This window comes from Carex rostrata, chromosome 18 (assembly GCF_964058835.1).
Source record: "Carex rostrata chromosome 18, lpCarRost1.2, whole genome shotgun sequence".
NCBI classification, from domain to species: Eukaryota; Viridiplantae; Streptophyta; class Magnoliopsida; order Poales; family Cyperaceae; genus Carex; species Carex rostrata.
Genome location: NC_135935.1, coordinates 5,878,271 through 5,897,456, shown reverse-complemented (window position 1 = coordinate 5,897,456; position 19,186 = coordinate 5,878,271). Strand labels below are relative to the sequence as shown.

Genomic DNA, 19,186 nt, shown 5'->3' with positions numbered 1-19,186 from the left:
TGCGGGTGCGACGCGCGGCAACAAAAAATAAAATAAAATAAAATAAAAAGGAATGCAACACAGGGACTTCCCAGGAGGTCACCCATCCTAGTACTACTCCTGCCCAAGCACGCTTAACTGCGGAGTTCCGATGGGATCCGGTGCTTTAGTGCTGGTATGATCGCATCCGTTATAGAATGACTCAAACCTCTACTTAAACGCAAATAACGACTATTTTAATTTAAAAACCGATTTAATTTCATCAAAAATTATCTAACTAATTTAATTTAATTTAATTTAATTTACAAGTTAAAATTCCATAATTCGATAAAACTCCGAGACAACCGCCTCGTGCGCCATTTGCGGGTGCGACGCGCGGCAACAAAAAATAAAATAAAATAAAATAAAAAGGAATGCAACACAGGGACTTCCCAGGAGGTCACCCATCCTAGTACTACTCCTGCCCAAGCACGCTTAACTGCGGAGTTCCGATGGGATCCGGTGCTTTAGTGCTGGTATGATCGCATCCGTTATAGAATGACTCAAACCTCTACTTAAACGCAAATAACGACTATTTTAATTTAAAAACCGATTTAATTTCATCAAAAATTATCTAACTAATTTAATTTAATTTAATTTAATTTACAAGTTAAAATTCCATAATTCGATAAAACTCCGAGACAACCGCCTCGTGCGCTCATATACAGAATTACGCCATTTGCGGGTGCGACGCGCGGCAACAAAAAATAAAATAAAATAAAATAAAAAGGAATGCAACACAGGGACTTCCCAGGAGGTCACCCATCCTAGTACTACTCCTGCCCAAGCACGCTTAACTGCGTAGTTCCGATGGGATCCGGTGCTTTAGTGCTGGTATGATCGCATCCGTTATAGAATGACTCAAACCTCTACTTAAACGCAAATAACGACTATTTTAATTTAAAAACCGATTTAATTTCATCAAAAATTATCTAACTAATTTAATTTAGTTTAATTTAATTTACAAGTTAAAATTCCATAATTCGATAAAACTCTGAGACAACCGCCTCGTGCGCTCATATACAGAATTACGCCATTTGCGGGTGCGACGCGCGGCAACAAAAAATAAAATAAAATAAAATAAAAAGGAATGCAACACAGGGACTTCCCAGGAGGTCACCCATCCTAGTACTACTCCTGCCCAAGCACGCTTAACTGCGGAGTTCCGATGGGATCCGGTGCTTTAGTGCTGGTATGATCGCATCCGTTATAGAATGACTCAAACCTCTACTTAAACGCAAATAACGACTATTTTAATTTAAAAACCGATTTAATTTCATCAAAAATTATCTAACTAATTTAATTTAATTTAATTTAATTTACAAGTTAAAATTCCATAATTCGATAAAACTCCGAGACAACCGCCTCGTGCGCCATTTGCGGGTGCGACGCGCGGCAACAAAAAATAAAATAAAATAAAATAAAAAGGAATGCAACACAGGGACTTCCCAGGAGGTCACCCATCCTAGTACTACTCCTGCCCAAGCACGCTTAACTGCGGAGTTCCGATGGGATCCGGTGCTTTAGTGCTGGTATGATCGCATCCGTTATAGAATGACTCAAACCTCTACTTAAACGCAAATAACGACTATTTTAATTTAAAAACCGATTTAATTTCATCAAAAATTATCTAACTAATTTAATTTAATTTAATTTAATTTACAAGTTAAAATTCCATAATTCGATAAAACTCCGAGACAACCGCCTCGTGCGCTCATATACAGAATTACGCCATTTGCGGGTGCGACGCGCGGCAACAAAAAATAAAATAAAATAAAATAAAAAGGAATGCAACACAGGGACTTCCCAGGAGGTCACCCATCCTAGTACTACTCCTGCCCAAGCACGCTTAACTGCGTAGTTCCGATGGGATCCGGTGCTTTAGTGCTGGTATGATCGCATCCGTTATAGAATGACTCAAACCTCTACTTAAACGCAAATAACGACTATTTTAATTTAAAAACCGATTTAATTTCATCAAAAATTATCTAACTAATTTAATTTAGTTTAATTTAATTTACAAGTTAAAATTCCATAATTCGATAAAACTCTGAGACAACCGCCTCGTGCGCTCATATACAGAATTACGCCATTTGCGGGTGCGACGCGCGGCAACAAAAAATAAAATAAAATAAAATAAAAAGGAATGCAACACAGGGACTTCCCAGGAGGTCACCCATCCTAGTACTACTCCTGCCCAAGCACGCTTAACTGCGGAGTTCCGATGGGATCCGGTGCTTTAGTGCTGGTATGATCGCATCCGTTATAGAATGACTCAAACCTCTACTTAAACGCAAATAACGACTATTTTAATTTAAAAACCGATTTAATTTCATCAAAAATTATCTAACTAATTTAATTTAATTTAATTTAACTTACAAGTTAAAATTCCATAATTCGATAAAACTCCGAGACAACCGCCTCGTGCGCTCATATACAGAATTACGCCATTTGCGGGTGCGACGCGCGGCAACAAAAAAAAAAATAAAATAAAATAAAAAGGAATGCAACACAGGGACTTCCCAGGAGGTCACCCATCCTAGTACTACTCCTGCCCAAGCACGTTTAACTGCGGAGTTCCGATGGGATCCGGTGCTTTAGTGCTGGTATGATCGCATCCGTTATAGAATGACTCAAACCTCTACTTAAACGCAAATAACGACTATTTTAATTTAAAAACCGATTTAATTTCATCAAAAATTATCTAACTAATTTAATTTAATTTAATTTAATTTACAAGTTAAAATTCCATAATTCGATAAAACTCCGAGACAACCGCCCCGTGCGCTCATATACAGAATTACGCCATTTGCGGGTGCGACGCGCGACAACAAAAAATAAAATAAAATAAAATAAAAAGGAATGCAACACAGGGACTTCCCAGGAGGTCACCCATCCTAGTACTACTCCTGCCCAAGCACGCTTAATTGCGGAGTTCCGATGGGATCCGGTGCTTTAGTGCTGGTATGATCGCATCCGTTATAGAATGACTCAAACCTCTACTTAAACGCAAATAACGACTATTTTAATTTAAAAACCGATTTAATTTCATCAAAAATTATCTAACTAATTTAATTTAATTTAATTTAATTTACAAGTTAAAATTCCATAATTCGATAAAACTCCGAGACAACCGCCTCGTGCGCTCATATACAGAATTACGCCATTTGCGGGTGCGACGCGCGGCAACAAAAAATAAAATAAAATAAAATAAAAAGGAATGCAACACAGGGACTTCCCAGGAGGTCACCCATCCTAGTACTACTCCTACCCAAGCACGCTTAACTGCGTAGTTCCGATGGGATCCGGTGCTTTAGTGCTGGTATGATCGCATCCGTTATAGAATGACTCAAACCTCTACTTAAACGCAAATAACGACTATTTTAATTTAAAAACCGATTTAATTTCATCAAAAATTATCTAACTAATTTAATTTAGTTTAATTTAATTTACAAGTTAAAATTCCATAATTCGATAAAACTCTGAGACAACCGCCTCGTGCGCTCATATACAGAATTACGCCATTTGCGGGTGCGACGCGCGGCAACAAAAAATAAAATAAAATAAAATAAAAAGGAATGCAACACAGGGACTTCCCAGGAGGTCACCCATCCTAGTACTACTCCTGCCCAAGCACGCTTAACTGCGGAGTTCCGATGGGATCCGGTGCTTTAGTGCTGGTATGATCGCATCTGTTATAGAATGACTCAAACCTCTACTTAAACGCAAATAACGACTATTTTAATTTAAAAACCGATTTAATTTCATCAAAAATTATCTAACTAATTTAATTTAATTTAATTTACAAGTTAAAATTCCATAATTCGATAAAACTCCGAGACAACCGCCTCGTGCGCTCATATACAGAATTACGCCATTTGCGGGTGCGACGCGCGGCAACAAAAAATAAAATAAAATAAAATAAAAAGGAATGCAACACAGGGACTTCCCAGGAGGTCACCCATCCTAGTACTACTCCTGCCCAAGCATGCTTAACTGCGGAGTTCCGATGGGATCCGGTGCTTTAGTGCTGGTATGATCGCATCCGTTATAGAATGACTCAAACCTCTACTTAAACGCAAATAACGACTATTTTAATTTAAAAACCGATTTAATTTCATCAAAAATTATCTAACTAATTTAATTTAATTTAATTTAATTTACAAGTTAAAATTCCATAATTCGATAAAACTCCGAGACAACCGCCTCGTGCGCTCATATACAGAATTACGCCATTTGCGGGTGCGACGCGCGGCAACAAAAAATAAAATAAAATAAAATAAAAAGGAATGCAACACAGGGACTTCCCAGGAGGTCACCCATCCTAGTACTACTCCTGCCCAAGCATGCTTAACTGCGGAGTTCCGATGGGATCCGGTGCTTTAGTGCTGGTATGATCGCATCCGTTATAGAATGACTCAAACCTCTACTTAAACGCAAATAACGACTATTTTAATTTAAAAACCGATTTAATTTCATCAAAAATTATCTAACTAATTTAATTTAATTTAATTTAATTTACAAGTTAAAATTCCATAATTCGATAAAACTCCGAGACAACCGCCTCGTGCGCTCATATACAGAATTACGCCATTTGCGGGTGCGACGCGCGACAACAAAAAATAAAATAAAATAAAATAAAAAGGAATGCAACACAGGGACTTCCCAGGAGGTCACCCATCCTAGTACTACTCCTGCCCAAGCACGCTTAACTGCGGAGTTCCGATGGGATCCGGTGCTTTAGTGCTGGTATGATCGCATCCGTTATAGAATGACTCAAACCTCTACTTAAACGCAAATAACGACTATTTTAATTTAAAAACCGATTTAATTTCATCAAAAATTATCTAACTAATTTAATTTAATTTAATTTAATTTACAAGTTAAAATTCCATAATTCGATAAAACTCCGAGACAACCGCCTCGTGCGCTCATATACAGAATTACGCCATTTGCGGGTGCGACGCGCGGCAACAAAAAATAAAATAAAATAAAATAAAAAGGAATGCAACACAGGGACTTCCCAGGAGGTCACCCATCCTAGTACTACTCCTGCCCAAGCACGCTTAACTGCGGAGTTCCGATGGGATCCGGTGCTTTAGTGCTGGTATGATCGCATCCGTTATAGAATGACTCAAACCTCTACTTAAACGCAAATAACGACTATTTTAATTTAAAAACCGATTTAATTTCATCAAAAATTATCTAACTAATTTAATTTATTTTAATTTAATTTACAAGTTAAAATTCCATAATTCGATAAAACTCCGAGACAACCGCCTCGTGCGCTCATATACAGAATTACGCCATTTGCGGGTGCGACGCGCGGCAACAAAAAATAAAATAAAATAAAATAAAAAGGAATGCAACACAGGGACTTCCCAGGAGGTCACCCATCCTAGTACTACTCCTGCCCAAGCACGCTTAACTGCGGAGTTCCGATGGGATCCGGTGCTTTAGTGCTGGTATGATCGCATCCGTTATAGAATGACTCAAACCTCTACTTAAACGCAAATAACGACTATTTTAATTTAAAAACCGATTTAATTTCATCAAAAATTATCTAACTAATTTAATTTATTTTAATTTAATTTACAAGTTAAAATTCCATAATTCGATAAAACTCCGAGACAACCGCCTCGTGCGCTCATATACAGAATTACGCCATTTGCGGGTGCGACGCGCGGCAACAAAAAATAAAATAAAATAAAATAAAAAGGAATGCAACACAGGGACTTCCCAGGAGGTCACCCATCCTAGTACTACTCCTGCCCAAGCACGCTTAACTGCGGAGTTCCGATGGGATCCGGTGCTTTAGTGCTGGTATGATCGCATCCGTTATAGAATGACTCAAACCTCTACTTAAACGCAAATAACGACTATTTTAATTTAAAAACCGATTTAATTTCATCAAAAATTATCTAACTAATTTAATTTATTTTAATTTAATTTACAAGTTAAAATTCCATAATTCGATAAAACTCCGAGACAACCGCCTCGTGCGCTCATATACAGAATTACGCCATTTGCGGGTGCGACGCGCGGCAACAAAAAATAAAATAAAATAAAATAAAAAGGAATGCAACACAGGGACTTCCCAGGAGGTCACCCATGCCCAAGCACGCTTAACTGCGGAGTTCCGATGGGATCCGGTGCTTTAGTGCTGGTATGATCGCATCCGTTATAGAATGACTCAAACCTCTACTTAAACGCAAATAACGACTATTTTAATTTAAAAACCGATTTAATTTCATCAAAAATTATCTAACTAATTTAATTTAATTTAATTTAATTTACAAGTTAAAATTCCATAATTCGATAAAACTCCGAGACAACCGCCTCGTGCGCTCATATACAGAATTACGCCATTTGCGGGTGCGACGCGCGGCAACAAAAAATAAAATAAAATAAAATAAAAAGGAATGCAACACAGGGACTTCCCAGGAGGTCACCCATCCTAGTACTACTCCTGCCCAAGCACGCTTAACTGCGGAGTTCCGATGGGATCCGGTGCTTTAGTGCTGGTATGATCGCATCTGTTATAGAATGACTCAAACCTCTACTTAAACGCAAATAACGACTATTTTAATTTAAAAACCGATTTAATTTCATCAAAAATTATCTAACTAATTTAATTTAATTTAATTTAATTTACAAGTTAAAATTCCATAATTCGATAAAACTCCGAGACAACCGCCTCGTGCGCTCATATACAGAATTACGCCATTTGCGGGTGCGACGCGCGGCAACAAAAAATAAAATAAAATAAAATAAAAAGGAATGCAACACAGGGACTTCCCAGGAGGTCACCCATCCTAGTACTACTCCTGCCCAAGCACGCTTAACTGCGGAGTTCCGATGGGATCCGGTGCTTTAGTGCTGGTATGATCGCATCCGTTATAGAATGACTCAAACCTCTACTTAAACGCAAATAACGACTATTTTAATTTAAAAACCGATTTAATTTCATCAAAAATTATCTAACTAATTTAATTTAGTTTAATTTAATTTACAAGTTAAAATTCCATAATTCGATAAAATTCTGAGACAACCGCCTCGTGCGCTCATATACAGAATTACGCCATTTGCGGGTGCGACGCGCGGCAACAAAAAATAAAATAAAATAAAATAAAAAGGAATGCAACACAGGGACTTCCCAGGAGGTCAACCATCCTAGTACTACTCCTGCCCAAGCACGCTTAACTGCGGAGTTCCGATGGGATCCGGTGCTTTAGTGCTGGTATGATCGCATCTGTTATAGAATGACTCAAACCTCTACTTAAACGCAAATAACGACTATTTTAATTTAAAAACCGATTTAATTTCATCAAAAATTATCTAACTAATTTAATTTAATTTAATTTAATTTACAAGTTAAAATTCCATAATTCGATAAAACTCCGAGACAACCGCCTCGTGCGCTCATATACAGAATTACGCCATTTGCGGGTGCGACGCGCGGCAACAAAAAATAAAATAAAATAAAATAAAAAGGAATGCAACACAGGGACTTCCCAGGAGGTCACCCATCCTAGTACTACTCCTGCCCAAGCACGCTTAACTGCGGAGTTCCGATGGGATCCGGTGCTTTAGTGCTGGTATGATCGCATCCGTTATAGAATGACTCAAACCTCTACTTAAACGCAAATAACGACTATTTTAATTTAAAAACCGATTTAATTTCATCAAAAATTATCTAACTAATTTAATTTAGTTTAATTTAATTTACAAGTTAAAATTCCATAATTCGATAAAACTCTGAGACAACCGCCTCGTGCGCTCATATACAGAATTACGCCATTTGCGGGTGCGACGCGCGGCAACAAAAAATAAAATAAAATAAAATAAAAAGGAATGCAACACAGGGACTTCCCAGGAGGTCACCCATCCTAGTACTACTCCTGCCCAAGCACGCTTAACTGCGGAGTTCCGATGGGATCCGGTGCTTTAGTGCTGGTATGATCGCATCTGTTATAGAATGACTCAAACCTCTACTTAAACGCAAATAACGACTATTTTAATTTAAAAACCGATTTAATTTCATCAAAAATTATCTAACTAATTTAATTTAATTTAATTTAATTTACAAGTTAAAATTCCATAATTCGATAAAACTCCGAGACAACCGCCTCGTGCGCTCATATACAGAATTACGCCATTTGCGGGTGCGACGCGCGGCAACAAAAAATAAAATAAAATAAAATAAAAAGGAATGCAACACAGGGACTTCCCAGGAGGTCACCCATCCTAGTACTACTCCTGCCCAAGCATGCTTAACTGCGGAGTTCCGATGGGATCCGGTGCTTTAGTGCTGGTATGATCGCATCCGTTATAGAATGACTCAAACCTCTACTTAAACGCAAATAACGACTATTTTAATTTAAAAACCGATTTAATTTCATCAAAAATTATCTAACTAATTTAATTTAATTTAATTTAATTTACAAGTTAAAATTCCACAATTCGATAAAACTCCGAGACAACCGCCTCGTGCGCTCATATACAGAATTACGCCATTTGCGGGTGCGACGCGCGGCAACAAAAAATAAAATAAAATAAAATAAAAAGGAATGCAACACAGGGACTTCCCAGGAGGTCACCCATCCTAGTACTACTCCTGCCCAAGCACGCTTAACTGCGGAGTTCCGATGGGATCCGGTGCTTTAGTGCTGGTATGATCGCATCCGTTATAGAATGACTCAAACCTCTACTTAAACGCAAATAACGACTATTTTAATTTAAAAACCGATTTAATTTCATCAAAAATTATCTAACTAATTTAATTTAGTTTAATTTAATTTACAAGTTAAAATTCCATAATTCGATAAAACTCTGAGACAACCGCCTCGTGCGCTCATATACAGAATTACGCCATTTGCGGGTGCGACGCGCGGCAACAAAAAATAAAATAAAATAAAATAAAAAGGAATGCAACACAGGGACTTCCCAGGAGGTCACCCATCCTAGTACTACTCCTGCCCAAGCACGCTTAACTGCGGAGTTCCGATGGGATCCGGTGCTTTAGTGCTGGTATGATCGCATCCGTTATAGAATGACTCAAACCTCTACTTAAACGCAAATAACGACTATTTTAATTTAAAAACCGATTTAATTTCATCAAAAATTATCTAACTAATTTAATTTAATTTAATTTAATTTACAAGTTAAAATTCCATAATTCGATAAAACTCCGAGACAACCGCCTCGTGCGCTCATATACAGAATTACGCCATTTGCGGGTGCGACGCGCGGCAACAAAAAATAAAATAAAATAAAATAAAAAGGAATGCAACACAGGGACTTCCCAGGAGGTCACCCATGCCCAAGCACGCTTAACTGCGGAGTTCCGATGGGATCCGGTGCTTTAGTGCTGGTATGATCGCATCCGTTATAGAATGACTCAAACCTCTACTTAAACGCAAATAACGACTATTTTAATTTAAAAACCGATTTAATTTCATCAAAAATTATCTAACTAATTTAATTTAATTTAATTTAATTTACAAGTTAAAATTCCATAATTCGATAAAACTCCGAGACAACCGCCTCGTGCGCTCATAAACAGAATTACGCCATTTGCGGGTGCGACGCGCGGCAACAAAAAATAAAATAAAATAAAATAAAAAGGAATGCAACACAGGGACTTCCCAGGAGGTCACCCATCCTAGTACTACTCCTGCCCAAGCACGCTTAACTGCGGAGTTCCGATGGGATCCGGTGCTTTAGTGCTGGTATGATCGCATCCGTTATAGAATGACTCAAACCTCTACTTAAACGCAAATAACGACTATTTTAATTTAAAAACCGATTTAATTTCATCAAAAATTATCTAACTAATTTAATTTAATTTAATTTAATTTACAAGTTAAAATTCCATAATTCGATAAAACTCCGAGACAACCGCCTCGTGCGCTCATATACAGAATTACGCCATTTGCGGGTGCGACGCGCGGCAACAAAAAATAAAATAAAATAAAATAAAAAGGAATGCAACACAGGGACTTCCCAGGAGGTCACCCATCCTAGTACTACTCCTGCCCAAGCACGCTTAACTGCGGAGTTCCGATGGGATCCGGTGCTTTAGTGCTGGTATGATCGCATCCGTTATAGAACGACTCAAACCTCTACTTAAACGCAAATAACGACTATTTTAATTTAAAAACCGATTTAATTTCATCAAAAATTATCTAACTAATTTAATTTAATTTAATTTAATTTACAAGTTAAAATTCCATAATTCGATAAAACTCCGAGACAACCGCCTCGTGCGCCATTTGCGGGTGCGACGCGCGGCAACAAAAAATAAAATAAAATAAAATAAAAAGGAATGCAACACAGGGACTTCCCAGGAGGTCACCCACCCTAGTACTACTCCTGCCCAAGCACGCTTAACTGCGGAGTTCCGATGGGATCCGGTGCTTTAGTGCTGGTATGATCGCATCCGTTATAGAATGACTCAAACCTCTACTTAAACGCAAATAACGACTATTTTAATTTAAAAACCGATTTAATTTCATCAAAAATTATCTAACTAATTTAATTTAGTTTAATTTAATTTACAAGTTAAAATTCCATAATTCGATAAAACTCTGAGACAACCGCCTCGTGCGCTCATATACAGAATTACGCCATTTGCGGGTGCGACGCGCGGCAACAAAAAATAAAATAAAATAAAATAAAAAGGAATGCAACACAGGGACTTCCCAGGAGGTCACCCATCCTAGTACTACTCCTGCCCAAGCACGCTTAACTGCGGAGTTCCGATGGGATCCGGTGCTTTAGTGCTGGTATGATCGCATCCGTTATAGAATGACTCAAACCTCTACTTAAACGCAAATAACGACTATTTTAATTTAAAAACCGATTTAATTTCATCAAAAATTATCTAACTAATTTAATTTAATTTAATTTAATTTACAAGTTAAAATTCCATAATTCGATAAAACTCCGAGACAACCGCCTCGTGCGCTCATATACAGAATTACGCCATTTGCGGGTGCGACGCGCGGCAACAAAAAATAAAATAAAATAAAATAAAAAGGAATGCAACACAGGGACTTCCCAGGAGGTCACCCATGCCCAAGCACGCTTAACTGCGGAGTTCCGATGGGATCCGGTGCTTTAGTGCTGGTATGATCGCATCCGTTATAGAATGACTCAAACCTCTACTTAAACGCAAATAACGACTATTTTAATTTAAAAACCGATTTAATTTCATCAAAAATTATCTAACTAATTTAATTTAATTTAATTTAATTTACAAGTTAAAATTCCATAATTCGATAAAACTCCGAGACAACCGCCTCGTGCGCTCATAAACAGAATTACGCCATTTGCGGGTGCGACGCGCGGCAACAAAAAATAAAATAAAATAAAATAAAAAGGAATGCAACACAGGGACTTCCCAGGAGGTCACCCATCCTAGTACTACTCCTGCCCAAGCACGCTTAACTGCGGAGTTCCGATGGGATCCGGTGCTTTAGTGCTGGTATGATCGCATCCGTTATAGAATGACTCAAACCTCTACTTAAACGCAAATAACGACTATTTTAATTTAAAAACCGATTTAATTTCATCAAAAATTATCTAACTAATTTAATTTAATTTAATTTAATTTACAAGTTAAAATTCCATAATTCGATAAAACTCCGAGACAACCGCCTCGTGCGCTCATATACAGAATTACGCCATTTGCGGGTGCGACGCGCGGCAACAAAAAATAAAATAAAATAAAATAAAAAGGAATGCAACACAGGGACTTCCCAGGAGGTCACCCATCCTAGTACTACTCCTGCCCAAGCACGCTTAACTGCGGAGTTCCGATGGGATCCGGTGCTTTAGTGCTGGTATGATCGCATCCGTTATAGAACGACTCAAACCTCTACTTAAACGCAAATAACGACTATTTTAATTTAAAAACCGATTTAATTTCATCAAAAATTATCTAACTAATTTAATTTAATTTAATTTAATTTACAAGTTAAAATTCCATAATTCGATAAAACTCCGAGACAACCGCCTCGTGCGCCATTTGCGGGTGCGACGCGCGGCAACAAAAAATAAAATAAAATAAAATAAAAAGGAATGCAACACAGGGACTTCCCAGGAGGTCACCCACCCTAGTACTACTCCTGCCCAAGCACGCTTAACTGCGGAGTTCCGATGGGATCCGGTGCTTTAGTGCTGGTATGATCGCATCCGTTATAGAATGACTCAAACCTCTACTTAAACGCAAATAACGACTATTTTAATTTAAAAACCGATTTAATTTCATCAAAAATTATCTAACTAATTTAATTTAATTTAATTTAATTTACAAGTTAAAATTCCATAATTCGATAAAACTCCGAGACAACCGCCTCGTGCGCTCATATACAGAATTACGCCATTTGCGGGTGCGACGCGCGGCAACAAAAAATAAAATAAAATAAAATAAAAAGGAATGCAACACAGGGACTTCCCAGGAGGTCACCCATCCTAGTACTACTCCTGCCCAAGCAGGCTTAACTGCGGAGTTCCGATGGGATCCGGTGCTTTAGTGCTGGTATGATCGCATCCGTTATAGAATGACTCAAACCTCTACTTAAACGCAAATAACGACTATTTTAATTTAAAAACCGATTTAATTTCATCAAAAATTATCTAACTAATTTAATTTAATTTAATTTAATTTACAAGTTAAAATTCCATAATTCGATAGAACTCCGAGACAACCGCCTCGTGCGCTCATATACAGAATTACGCCATTTGCGGGTGCGACGCGCGGCAACAAAAAATAAAATAAAATAAAATAAAAAGGAATGCAACACAGGGACTTCCCAGGAGGTCACCCATCCTAGTACTACTCCTGCCCAAGCACGCTTAACTGCGGAGTTCCGATGGGATCCGGTGCTTTAGTGCTGGTATGATCGCATCCGTTATAGAATGACTCAAACCTCTACTTAAACGCAAATAACGACTATTTTAATTTAAAAACCGATTTAATTTCATCAAAAATTATCTAACTAATTTAATTTAATTTAATTTAATTTACAAGTTAAAATTCCATAATTCGATAAAACTCCGAGACAACCGCCTCGTGCGCTCATATACAGAATTACGCCATTTGCGGGTGCGACGCGCGGCAACAAAAAATAAAATAAAATAAAATAAAAAGGAATGCAACACAGGGACTTCCCAGGAGGTCACCCATCCTAGTACTACTCCTGCCCAAGCACGCTTAACTGCGGAGTTCCGATGGGATCCGGTGCTTTAGTGCTGGTATGATCGCATCCGTTATAGAATGACTCAAACCTCTACTTAAACGCAAATAACGACTATTTTAATTTAAAAACCGATTTAATTTCATCAAAAATTATCTAACTAATTTAATTTAATTTAATTTAATTTACAAGTTAAAATTCCATAATTCGATAAAACTCCGAGACAACCGCCTCGTGCGCTCATATACAGAATTACGCCATTTGCGGGTGCGACGCGCGGCAACAAAAAATAAAATAAAATAAAATAAAAAGGAATGCAACACAGGGACTTCCCAGGAGGTCACCCATCCTAGTACTACTCCTGCCCAAGCACGCTTAACTGCGGAGTTCCGATGGGATCCGGTGCTTTAGTGCTGGTATGATCGCATCCGTTATAGAATGACTCAAACCTCTACTTAAACGCAAATAACGACTATTTTAATTTAAAAACCGATTTAATTTCATCAAAAATTATCTAACTAATTTAATTTAATTTAATTTAATTTACAAGTTAAAATTCCATAATTCGATAAAACTCCGAGACAACCGCCTCGTGCGCTCATATACAGAATTACGCCATTTGCGGGTGCGACGCGCGGCTACAAAAAATAAAATAAAATAAAATAAAAAGGAATGCAACACAGGGACTTCCCAGGAGGTCACCCATCCTAGTACTACTCCTGCCCAAGCACGCTTAACTGCGGAGTTCCGATGGGATCCGGTGCTTTAGTGCTGGTATGATCGCATCCGTTATAGAATGACTCAAACCTCTACTTAAACGCAAATAACGACTATTTTAATTTAAAAACCGATTTAATTTCATCAAAAATTATCTAACTAATTTAATTTAATTTAATTTAATTTACAAGTTAAAATTCCATAATTCGATAAAACTCCGAGACAACCGCCTCGTGCGCTCATATACAGAATTACGCCATTTGCGGGTGCGACGCGCGGCAACAAAAAATAAAATAAAATAAAATAAAAAGGAATGCAACACAGGGACTTCCCAGGAGGTCACCCATCCTAGTACTACTCCTGCCCAAGCACGCTTAACTGCGGAGTTCCGGTGGGATCCGGTGCTTTAGTGCTGGTATGATCGCATCCGTTATAGAATGACTCAAACCTCTACTTAAACGCAAATAACGACTATTTTAATTTAAAAACCGATTTAATTTCATCAAAAATTATCTAACTAATTTAATTTATTTTAATTTAATTTACATGTTAAAATTCCATAATTCGATAAAACTCCGAGACAACCGCCTCGTGCGCTCATATACAGAATTACGCCATTTGCGGGTGCGACGCGCGGCAACAAAAAATAAAATAAAATAAAATAAAAAGGAATGCAACACAGGGACTTCCCAGGAGGTCACCCATCCTAGTACTACTCCTGCCCAAGCACGCTTAACTGCGGAGTTCCGATGGGATCCGGTGCTTTAGTGCTGGTATGATCGCATCCGTTATAGAATGACTCAAACCTCGACTTAAACGCAAATAACGACTATTTTAATTTAAAAACCGATTTAATTTCATCAAAAATTATCTAACTAATTTAATTTAATTTAATTTAATTTACAAGTTAAAATTCCATAATTCGATAAAACTCCGAGACAACCGCCTCGTGCGCTCATATACAGAATTACGCCATTTGCGGGTGCGACGCGCGGCAACAAAAAATAAAATAAAATAAAATAAAAAGGAATGCAACACAGGGACTTCCCAGGAGGTCACCCATCCTAGTACTACTCCTGCCCAAGCACGCTTAACTGCGGAGTTCCGATGGGATCCGGTGCTTTAGTGCTGGTATGATCGCATCCGTTATAGAATGACTCAAACCTCTACTTAAACGCAAATAACGACTATTTTAATTTAAAAACCGATTTAATTTCATCAAAAATTATCTAACTAATTTAATTTAATTTAATTTAATTTACAAGTTAAAATTCCATAATTCGATAAAACTCCGAGACAACCGCCTCGTGCGCTCATATACAGAATTACGCCATTTGCGGGTGCGACGCGCGGCAACAAAAAATAAAATAAAATAAAATAAAAAGGAATGCAACACAGGGACTTCCCAGGAGGTCACCCATCCTAGTACTACTCCTGCCCAAGCACGCTTAACTGCGGAGTTCCGATGGGATCCGGTGCTTTAGTGCTGGTATGATCGCATCCGTTATAGAATGACTCAAACCTCGACTTAAACGCAAATAACGACTATTTTAATTTAAAAACCGATTTAATTTCATCAAAAATTATCTAACTAATTTAATTTAATTTAATTTAATTTACAAGTTAAAATTCCATAATTCGATAAAACTCCGAGACAACCGCCTCGTGCGCTCATATACAGAATTACGCCATTTGCGGGTGCGACGCGCGGCAACAAAAAATAAAATAAAATAAAATAAAAAGGAATGCATCACAGGGACTTCCCAGGAGGTCACCCATCCTAGTACTACTCCTGCCCAAGCACGCTTAACTGCGGAGTTCCGATGGGATCCGGTGCTTTAGTGCTGGTATGATCGCATCCGTTATAGAATGACTCAAACCTCTACTTAAACGCAAATAACGACTATTTTAATTTAAAAACCGATTTAATTTCATCAAAAATTATCTAACTAATTTAATTTATTTTAATTTAATTTACATGTTAAAATTCCATAATTCGATAAAACTCCGAGACAACCGCCTCGTGCGCTCATATACAGAATTACGCCATTTGCGGGTGCGACGCGCGGCAACAAAAAATAAAATAAAATAAAATAAAAAGGAATGCATCACAGGGACTTCCCAGGAGGTCACCCATCCTAGTACTACTCCTGCCCAAGCACGCTTAACTGCGGAGTTCCGATGGGATCCGGTGCTTTAGTGCTGGTATGATCGCATCCGTTATAGAATGACTCAAACCTCGACTTAAACGCAAATAACGACTATTTTAATTTAAAAACCGATTTAATTTCATCAAAAATTATCTAACTAATTTAATTTAATTTAATTTAATTTACAAGTTAAAATTCCATAATTCGATAAAACTCCGAGACAACCGCCTCGTGCGCTCATATACAGAATTACGCCATTTGCGGGTGCGACGCGCGGCAACAAAAAATAAAATAAAATAAAATAAAAAGGAATGCAACACAGGGACTTCCCAGGAGGTCACCCATCCTAGTACTACTCCTGCCCAAGCACGCTTAACTGCGGAGTTCCGATGGGATCCGGTGCTTTAGTGCTGGTATGATCGCATCCGTTATAGAATGACTCAAACCTCTACTTAAACGCAAATAACGACTATTTTAATTTAAAAACCGATTTAATTTCATCAAAAATTATCTAACTAATTTAATTTACAAGTTAAAATTCCATAATTCGATAAAACTCCGAGACAACCGCCTCGTGCGCTCATATACAGAATTACGCCATTTGCGGGTGCGACGCGCGGCAACAAAAAATAAAATAAAATAAAATAAAAAGGAATGCAACACAGGGACTTCCCAGGAGGTCACCCATCCTAGTACTACTCCTGCCCAAGCACGCTTAACTGCGGAGTTCCGATGGGATCCGGTGCTTTAGTGCTGGTATGATCGCATCCGTTATAGAATGACTCAAACCTCTACTTAAACGCAAATAACGACTATTTTAATTTAAAAACCGATTTAATTTCATCAAAAATTATCTAACTAATTTAATTTAATTTAATTTAATTTACAAGTTAAAATTCCATAATTCGATAAAACTCCGAGACAACCGCCTCGTGCGCTCATATACAGAATTACGCCATTTGCGGGTGCGACGCGCGGCAACAAAAAATAAAATAAAATAAAATAAAAAGGAATGCAACACAGGGACTTCCCAGGAGGTCACCCATCCTAGTACTAGTCCTGCCCAAGCACGCTTAACTGCGGAGTTCCGATGGGATCCGGTGCTTTAGTGCTGGTATGATCGCATCCGTTATAGAATGACTCAAACCTCTACTTAAACGCAAATAACGACTATTTTAATTTAAAAACCGATTTAATTTCATCAAAAATTATCTAACTAATTTAATTTAATTTAATTTAATTTACAAGTTAAAATTCCATAATTCGATAAAACTCCGAGACAACCGCCTCGTGCGCTCATATACAGAATTACGCCATTTGCGGGTGCGACGCGCGGCAACAAAAAATAAAATAAAATAAAATAAAAAGGAATGCAACACAGGGACTTCCCAGGAGGTCACCCATCCTAGTACTACTCCTGCCCAAGCACGCTTAACTGCGGAGTTCCGATGGGATCCGGTGCTTTAGTGCTGGTATGATCGCATCCGTTATAGAATGACTCAAACCTCTACTTAAACGCAAATAACGACTATTTTAATTTAAAAACCGATTTAATTTCATCAAAAATTATCTAACTAATTTAATTTAATTTAATTTAATTTACAAGTTAAAATTCCATAATTCGATAAAACTCCGAGACAACCGCCTCGTGCGCTCATATACAGAATTACGCCATTTGCGGGTGCGACGCGCGGCAACAAAAAATAAAATAAAATAAAATAAAAAGGAATGCAACACAGGGACTTCCCAGGAGGTCACCCATCCTAGTACTACTCCTGCCCAAGCACGCTTAACTGCGGAGTTCCGATGGGATCCGGTGCTTTAGTGCTGGTATGATCGCATCCGTTATAGAATGACTCAAACCTCTACTTAAACGCAAATAACGACTATTTTAATTTAAAAACCGATTTAATTTCATCAAAAATTATCTAACTAATTTAATTTAATTTAATTTAATTTACAAGTTAAAATTCCATAATTCGATAAAACTCCGAGACAACCGCCTCGTGCGCTCATATACAGAATTACGCCATTTGCGGGTGCGACGCGCGGCAACAAAAAATAAAATAAAATAAAATAAAAAGGAATGCAACACAGGGACTTCCCAGGAGGTCACCCATCCTAGTACTAGTCCTGCCCAAGCACGCTTAACTGCGGAGTTCCGATGGGATCCGGTGCTTTAGTGCTGGTATGATCGCATCCGTTATAGAATGACTCAAACCTCTACTTAAACGCAAATAACGACTATTTTAATTTAAAAACCGATTTAATTTCATCAAAAATTATCTAACTAATTTAATTTAATTTAATTTAATTTACAAGTTAAAATTCCATAATTCGATAAAACTCCGAGACAACCGCCTCGTGCGCTCATATACAGAATTACGCCATTTGCGGGTGCGACGCGCGGCAACAAAAAATAAAATAAAATAAAATAAAAAGGAATGCAACACAGGGACTTCCCAGGAGGTCACCCATCCTAGTACTACTCCTGCCCAAGCACGCTTAACTGCGGAGTTCCGATGGGATCCGGTGCTTTAGTGCTGGTATGATCGCATCCGTTATAGAATGACTCAAACCTCTACTTAAACGCAAATAACGACTATTTTAATTTAAAAACCGATTTAATTTCATCAAAAATTATCTAACTAATTTAATTTAATTTAATTTAATTTACAAGTTAAAATTCCATAATTCGATAAAACTCCGAGACAACCGCCTCGTGCGCTCATATACAGAATTACGCCATTTGCGGGTGCGACGCGCGGCAACAAAAAATAAAATAAAATAAAATAAAAAGGAATGCAACACAGGGACTTCCCAGGAGGTCACCCATCCTAGTACTACTCCTGCCCAAGCACGCTTAACTGCGGAGTTCCGATGGGATCCGGTGCTTTAGTGCTGGTATGATCGCATCCGTTATAGAATGACTCAAACCTCTACTTAAACGCAAATAACGACTATTTTAATTTAAAAACCGATTTAATTTCATCAAAAATTATCTAACTAATTTAATTTATTTTAATTTAATTTACAAGTTAAAATTCCATAATTCGATAAAACTCCGAGACAACCGCCTCGTGCGCTCATATACAGAAT

At 37.7% G+C, this 19,186-nt stretch overlaps 51 non-coding genes and 3 pseudogenes across 51 annotated transcripts; all 54 read right to left on the bottom strand.

Annotated features, from left to right (window-relative positions):
- Positions 1-49: 49 nt before the first annotated feature.
- Positions 50-168, bottom strand: LOC144571027 (5S ribosomal RNA). The gene has a single exon (XR_013517243.1). It is a non-coding gene; the product is annotated as a 5S ribosomal RNA (ribosomal RNA).
- A 221-nt stretch (positions 169-389) lies between these two features.
- Positions 390-508, bottom strand: LOC144571026 (5S ribosomal RNA). The gene has a single exon (XR_013517242.1). It is a non-coding gene; the product is annotated as a 5S ribosomal RNA (ribosomal RNA).
- A 239-nt stretch (positions 509-747) lies between these two features.
- Positions 748-866, bottom strand: LOC144570711 (5S ribosomal RNA). Its single transcript, XR_013516966.1, has one exon. It is a non-coding gene; the product is annotated as a 5S ribosomal RNA (ribosomal RNA).
- A 239-nt stretch (positions 867-1,105) lies between these two features.
- Positions 1,106-1,224, bottom strand: LOC144571025 (5S ribosomal RNA). Its single transcript, XR_013517241.1, has one exon. It is a non-coding gene; the product is annotated as a 5S ribosomal RNA (ribosomal RNA).
- A 221-nt stretch (positions 1,225-1,445) lies between these two features.
- Positions 1,446-1,564, bottom strand: LOC144571023 (5S ribosomal RNA). Its single transcript, XR_013517240.1, has one exon. It is a non-coding gene; the product is annotated as a 5S ribosomal RNA (ribosomal RNA).
- A 239-nt stretch (positions 1,565-1,803) lies between these two features.
- Positions 1,804-1,922, bottom strand: LOC144570710 (5S ribosomal RNA). Its single transcript, XR_013516965.1, has one exon. It is a non-coding gene; the product is annotated as a 5S ribosomal RNA (ribosomal RNA).
- Positions 1,923-2,161: 239 nt separating this feature from the next.
- LOC144571022 (5S ribosomal RNA) lies at positions 2,162-2,280 on the bottom strand. Its single transcript, XR_013517239.1, has one exon. It is a non-coding gene; the product is annotated as a 5S ribosomal RNA (ribosomal RNA).
- A 239-nt stretch (positions 2,281-2,519) lies between these two features.
- LOC144570433 (5S ribosomal RNA) lies at positions 2,520-2,638 on the bottom strand. Its single transcript, XR_013516698.1, has one exon. It is a non-coding gene; the product is annotated as a 5S ribosomal RNA (ribosomal RNA).
- A 239-nt stretch (positions 2,639-2,877) lies between these two features.
- Positions 2,878-2,996, bottom strand: LOC144570656 (5S ribosomal RNA). Its single transcript, XR_013516915.1, has one exon. It is a non-coding gene; the product is annotated as a 5S ribosomal RNA (ribosomal RNA).
- A 239-nt stretch (positions 2,997-3,235) lies between these two features.
- Positions 3,236-3,354, bottom strand: LOC144570761 (5S ribosomal RNA). Its single transcript, XR_013517015.1, has one exon. It is a non-coding gene; the product is annotated as a 5S ribosomal RNA (ribosomal RNA).
- A 239-nt stretch (positions 3,355-3,593) lies between these two features.
- Positions 3,594-3,712, bottom strand: LOC144570495 (5S ribosomal RNA). The gene has a single exon (XR_013516759.1). It is a non-coding gene; the product is annotated as a 5S ribosomal RNA (ribosomal RNA).
- Positions 3,713-3,946: 234 nt separating this feature from the next.
- LOC144570603 (5S ribosomal RNA) lies at positions 3,947-4,065 on the bottom strand. The gene has a single exon (XR_013516864.1). It is a non-coding gene; the product is annotated as a 5S ribosomal RNA (ribosomal RNA).
- Positions 4,066-4,304: 239 nt separating this feature from the next.
- Positions 4,305-4,423, bottom strand: LOC144570602 (5S ribosomal RNA). The gene has a single exon (XR_013516862.1). It is a non-coding gene; the product is annotated as a 5S ribosomal RNA (ribosomal RNA).
- A 239-nt stretch (positions 4,424-4,662) lies between these two features.
- Positions 4,663-4,781, bottom strand: LOC144571021 (5S ribosomal RNA). The gene has a single exon (XR_013517238.1). It is a non-coding gene; the product is annotated as a 5S ribosomal RNA (ribosomal RNA).
- Positions 4,782-5,020: 239 nt separating this feature from the next.
- LOC144571020 (5S ribosomal RNA) lies at positions 5,021-5,139 on the bottom strand. The gene has a single exon (XR_013517237.1). It is a non-coding gene; the product is annotated as a 5S ribosomal RNA (ribosomal RNA).
- Positions 5,140-5,378: 239 nt separating this feature from the next.
- On the bottom strand, positions 5,379-5,497 carry LOC144571018 (5S ribosomal RNA). Its single transcript, XR_013517235.1, has one exon. It is a non-coding gene; the product is annotated as a 5S ribosomal RNA (ribosomal RNA).
- Positions 5,498-5,736: 239 nt separating this feature from the next.
- LOC144571017 (5S ribosomal RNA) lies at positions 5,737-5,855 on the bottom strand. Its single transcript, XR_013517234.1, has one exon. It is a non-coding gene; the product is annotated as a 5S ribosomal RNA (ribosomal RNA).
- A 239-nt stretch (positions 5,856-6,094) lies between these two features.
- Positions 6,095-6,198, bottom strand: LOC144570774 (5S ribosomal RNA; annotated as a pseudogene).
- A 239-nt stretch (positions 6,199-6,437) lies between these two features.
- On the bottom strand, positions 6,438-6,556 carry LOC144570494 (5S ribosomal RNA). The gene has a single exon (XR_013516758.1). It is a non-coding gene; the product is annotated as a 5S ribosomal RNA (ribosomal RNA).
- A 239-nt stretch (positions 6,557-6,795) lies between these two features.
- Positions 6,796-6,914, bottom strand: LOC144571016 (5S ribosomal RNA). The gene has a single exon (XR_013517233.1). It is a non-coding gene; the product is annotated as a 5S ribosomal RNA (ribosomal RNA).
- A 239-nt stretch (positions 6,915-7,153) lies between these two features.
- On the bottom strand, positions 7,154-7,272 carry LOC144570688 (5S ribosomal RNA). Its single transcript, XR_013516945.1, has one exon. It is a non-coding gene; the product is annotated as a 5S ribosomal RNA (ribosomal RNA).
- A 239-nt stretch (positions 7,273-7,511) lies between these two features.
- Positions 7,512-7,630, bottom strand: LOC144571015 (5S ribosomal RNA). The gene has a single exon (XR_013517232.1). It is a non-coding gene; the product is annotated as a 5S ribosomal RNA (ribosomal RNA).
- A 239-nt stretch (positions 7,631-7,869) lies between these two features.
- LOC144570492 (5S ribosomal RNA) lies at positions 7,870-7,988 on the bottom strand. Its single transcript, XR_013516756.1, has one exon. It is a non-coding gene; the product is annotated as a 5S ribosomal RNA (ribosomal RNA).
- A 239-nt stretch (positions 7,989-8,227) lies between these two features.
- LOC144570601 (5S ribosomal RNA) lies at positions 8,228-8,346 on the bottom strand. Its single transcript, XR_013516861.1, has one exon. It is a non-coding gene; the product is annotated as a 5S ribosomal RNA (ribosomal RNA).
- A 239-nt stretch (positions 8,347-8,585) lies between these two features.
- Positions 8,586-8,704, bottom strand: LOC144571014 (5S ribosomal RNA). Its single transcript, XR_013517231.1, has one exon. It is a non-coding gene; the product is annotated as a 5S ribosomal RNA (ribosomal RNA).
- A 239-nt stretch (positions 8,705-8,943) lies between these two features.
- On the bottom strand, positions 8,944-9,062 carry LOC144571013 (5S ribosomal RNA). Its single transcript, XR_013517230.1, has one exon. It is a non-coding gene; the product is annotated as a 5S ribosomal RNA (ribosomal RNA).
- Positions 9,063-9,301: 239 nt separating this feature from the next.
- Positions 9,302-9,405, bottom strand: LOC144570773 (5S ribosomal RNA; annotated as a pseudogene).
- Positions 9,406-9,644: 239 nt separating this feature from the next.
- Positions 9,645-9,763, bottom strand: LOC144571012 (5S ribosomal RNA). The gene has a single exon (XR_013517228.1). It is a non-coding gene; the product is annotated as a 5S ribosomal RNA (ribosomal RNA).
- A 239-nt stretch (positions 9,764-10,002) lies between these two features.
- Positions 10,003-10,121, bottom strand: LOC144571011 (5S ribosomal RNA). Its single transcript, XR_013517227.1, has one exon. It is a non-coding gene; the product is annotated as a 5S ribosomal RNA (ribosomal RNA).
- Positions 10,122-10,342: 221 nt separating this feature from the next.
- LOC144570409 (5S ribosomal RNA) lies at positions 10,343-10,461 on the bottom strand. The gene has a single exon (XR_013516675.1). It is a non-coding gene; the product is annotated as a 5S ribosomal RNA (ribosomal RNA).
- A 239-nt stretch (positions 10,462-10,700) lies between these two features.
- LOC144571010 (5S ribosomal RNA) lies at positions 10,701-10,819 on the bottom strand. The gene has a single exon (XR_013517226.1). It is a non-coding gene; the product is annotated as a 5S ribosomal RNA (ribosomal RNA).
- Positions 10,820-11,058: 239 nt separating this feature from the next.
- On the bottom strand, positions 11,059-11,162 carry LOC144570771 (5S ribosomal RNA; annotated as a pseudogene).
- A 239-nt stretch (positions 11,163-11,401) lies between these two features.
- LOC144571009 (5S ribosomal RNA) lies at positions 11,402-11,520 on the bottom strand. The gene has a single exon (XR_013517225.1). It is a non-coding gene; the product is annotated as a 5S ribosomal RNA (ribosomal RNA).
- A 239-nt stretch (positions 11,521-11,759) lies between these two features.
- LOC144571005 (5S ribosomal RNA) lies at positions 11,760-11,878 on the bottom strand. The gene has a single exon (XR_013517223.1). It is a non-coding gene; the product is annotated as a 5S ribosomal RNA (ribosomal RNA).
- Positions 11,879-12,099: 221 nt separating this feature from the next.
- LOC144570408 (5S ribosomal RNA) lies at positions 12,100-12,218 on the bottom strand. The gene has a single exon (XR_013516674.1). It is a non-coding gene; the product is annotated as a 5S ribosomal RNA (ribosomal RNA).
- Positions 12,219-12,457: 239 nt separating this feature from the next.
- LOC144570671 (5S ribosomal RNA) lies at positions 12,458-12,576 on the bottom strand. Its single transcript, XR_013516929.1, has one exon. It is a non-coding gene; the product is annotated as a 5S ribosomal RNA (ribosomal RNA).
- Positions 12,577-12,815: 239 nt separating this feature from the next.
- LOC144571004 (5S ribosomal RNA) lies at positions 12,816-12,934 on the bottom strand. The gene has a single exon (XR_013517222.1). It is a non-coding gene; the product is annotated as a 5S ribosomal RNA (ribosomal RNA).
- A 239-nt stretch (positions 12,935-13,173) lies between these two features.
- Positions 13,174-13,292, bottom strand: LOC144571003 (5S ribosomal RNA). The gene has a single exon (XR_013517221.1). It is a non-coding gene; the product is annotated as a 5S ribosomal RNA (ribosomal RNA).
- A 239-nt stretch (positions 13,293-13,531) lies between these two features.
- LOC144571002 (5S ribosomal RNA) lies at positions 13,532-13,650 on the bottom strand. Its single transcript, XR_013517220.1, has one exon. It is a non-coding gene; the product is annotated as a 5S ribosomal RNA (ribosomal RNA).
- A 239-nt stretch (positions 13,651-13,889) lies between these two features.
- Positions 13,890-14,008, bottom strand: LOC144571001 (5S ribosomal RNA). Its single transcript, XR_013517219.1, has one exon. It is a non-coding gene; the product is annotated as a 5S ribosomal RNA (ribosomal RNA).
- A 239-nt stretch (positions 14,009-14,247) lies between these two features.
- LOC144570614 (5S ribosomal RNA) lies at positions 14,248-14,366 on the bottom strand. The gene has a single exon (XR_013516874.1). It is a non-coding gene; the product is annotated as a 5S ribosomal RNA (ribosomal RNA).
- Positions 14,367-14,605: 239 nt separating this feature from the next.
- Positions 14,606-14,724, bottom strand: LOC144571000 (5S ribosomal RNA). The gene has a single exon (XR_013517218.1). It is a non-coding gene; the product is annotated as a 5S ribosomal RNA (ribosomal RNA).
- Positions 14,725-14,963: 239 nt separating this feature from the next.
- On the bottom strand, positions 14,964-15,082 carry LOC144570999 (5S ribosomal RNA). The gene has a single exon (XR_013517217.1). It is a non-coding gene; the product is annotated as a 5S ribosomal RNA (ribosomal RNA).
- Positions 15,083-15,321: 239 nt separating this feature from the next.
- LOC144570998 (5S ribosomal RNA) lies at positions 15,322-15,440 on the bottom strand. Its single transcript, XR_013517216.1, has one exon. It is a non-coding gene; the product is annotated as a 5S ribosomal RNA (ribosomal RNA).
- Positions 15,441-15,679: 239 nt separating this feature from the next.
- LOC144570593 (5S ribosomal RNA) lies at positions 15,680-15,798 on the bottom strand. The gene has a single exon (XR_013516854.1). It is a non-coding gene; the product is annotated as a 5S ribosomal RNA (ribosomal RNA).
- Positions 15,799-16,037: 239 nt separating this feature from the next.
- On the bottom strand, positions 16,038-16,156 carry LOC144570592 (5S ribosomal RNA). Its single transcript, XR_013516853.1, has one exon. It is a non-coding gene; the product is annotated as a 5S ribosomal RNA (ribosomal RNA).
- Positions 16,157-16,395: 239 nt separating this feature from the next.
- Positions 16,396-16,514, bottom strand: LOC144570997 (5S ribosomal RNA). Its single transcript, XR_013517215.1, has one exon. It is a non-coding gene; the product is annotated as a 5S ribosomal RNA (ribosomal RNA).
- Positions 16,515-16,738: 224 nt separating this feature from the next.
- LOC144570996 (5S ribosomal RNA) lies at positions 16,739-16,857 on the bottom strand. Its single transcript, XR_013517214.1, has one exon. It is a non-coding gene; the product is annotated as a 5S ribosomal RNA (ribosomal RNA).
- Positions 16,858-17,096: 239 nt separating this feature from the next.
- On the bottom strand, positions 17,097-17,215 carry LOC144570454 (5S ribosomal RNA). The gene has a single exon (XR_013516719.1). It is a non-coding gene; the product is annotated as a 5S ribosomal RNA (ribosomal RNA).
- Positions 17,216-17,454: 239 nt separating this feature from the next.
- On the bottom strand, positions 17,455-17,573 carry LOC144570994 (5S ribosomal RNA). Its single transcript, XR_013517212.1, has one exon. It is a non-coding gene; the product is annotated as a 5S ribosomal RNA (ribosomal RNA).
- Positions 17,574-17,812: 239 nt separating this feature from the next.
- On the bottom strand, positions 17,813-17,931 carry LOC144570993 (5S ribosomal RNA). The gene has a single exon (XR_013517211.1). It is a non-coding gene; the product is annotated as a 5S ribosomal RNA (ribosomal RNA).
- Positions 17,932-18,170: 239 nt separating this feature from the next.
- LOC144570453 (5S ribosomal RNA) lies at positions 18,171-18,289 on the bottom strand. Its single transcript, XR_013516718.1, has one exon. It is a non-coding gene; the product is annotated as a 5S ribosomal RNA (ribosomal RNA).
- A 239-nt stretch (positions 18,290-18,528) lies between these two features.
- On the bottom strand, positions 18,529-18,647 carry LOC144570992 (5S ribosomal RNA). The gene has a single exon (XR_013517210.1). It is a non-coding gene; the product is annotated as a 5S ribosomal RNA (ribosomal RNA).
- Positions 18,648-18,886: 239 nt separating this feature from the next.
- Positions 18,887-19,005, bottom strand: LOC144570990 (5S ribosomal RNA). The gene has a single exon (XR_013517209.1). It is a non-coding gene; the product is annotated as a 5S ribosomal RNA (ribosomal RNA).
- Positions 19,006-19,186: the final 181 nt, after the last annotated feature.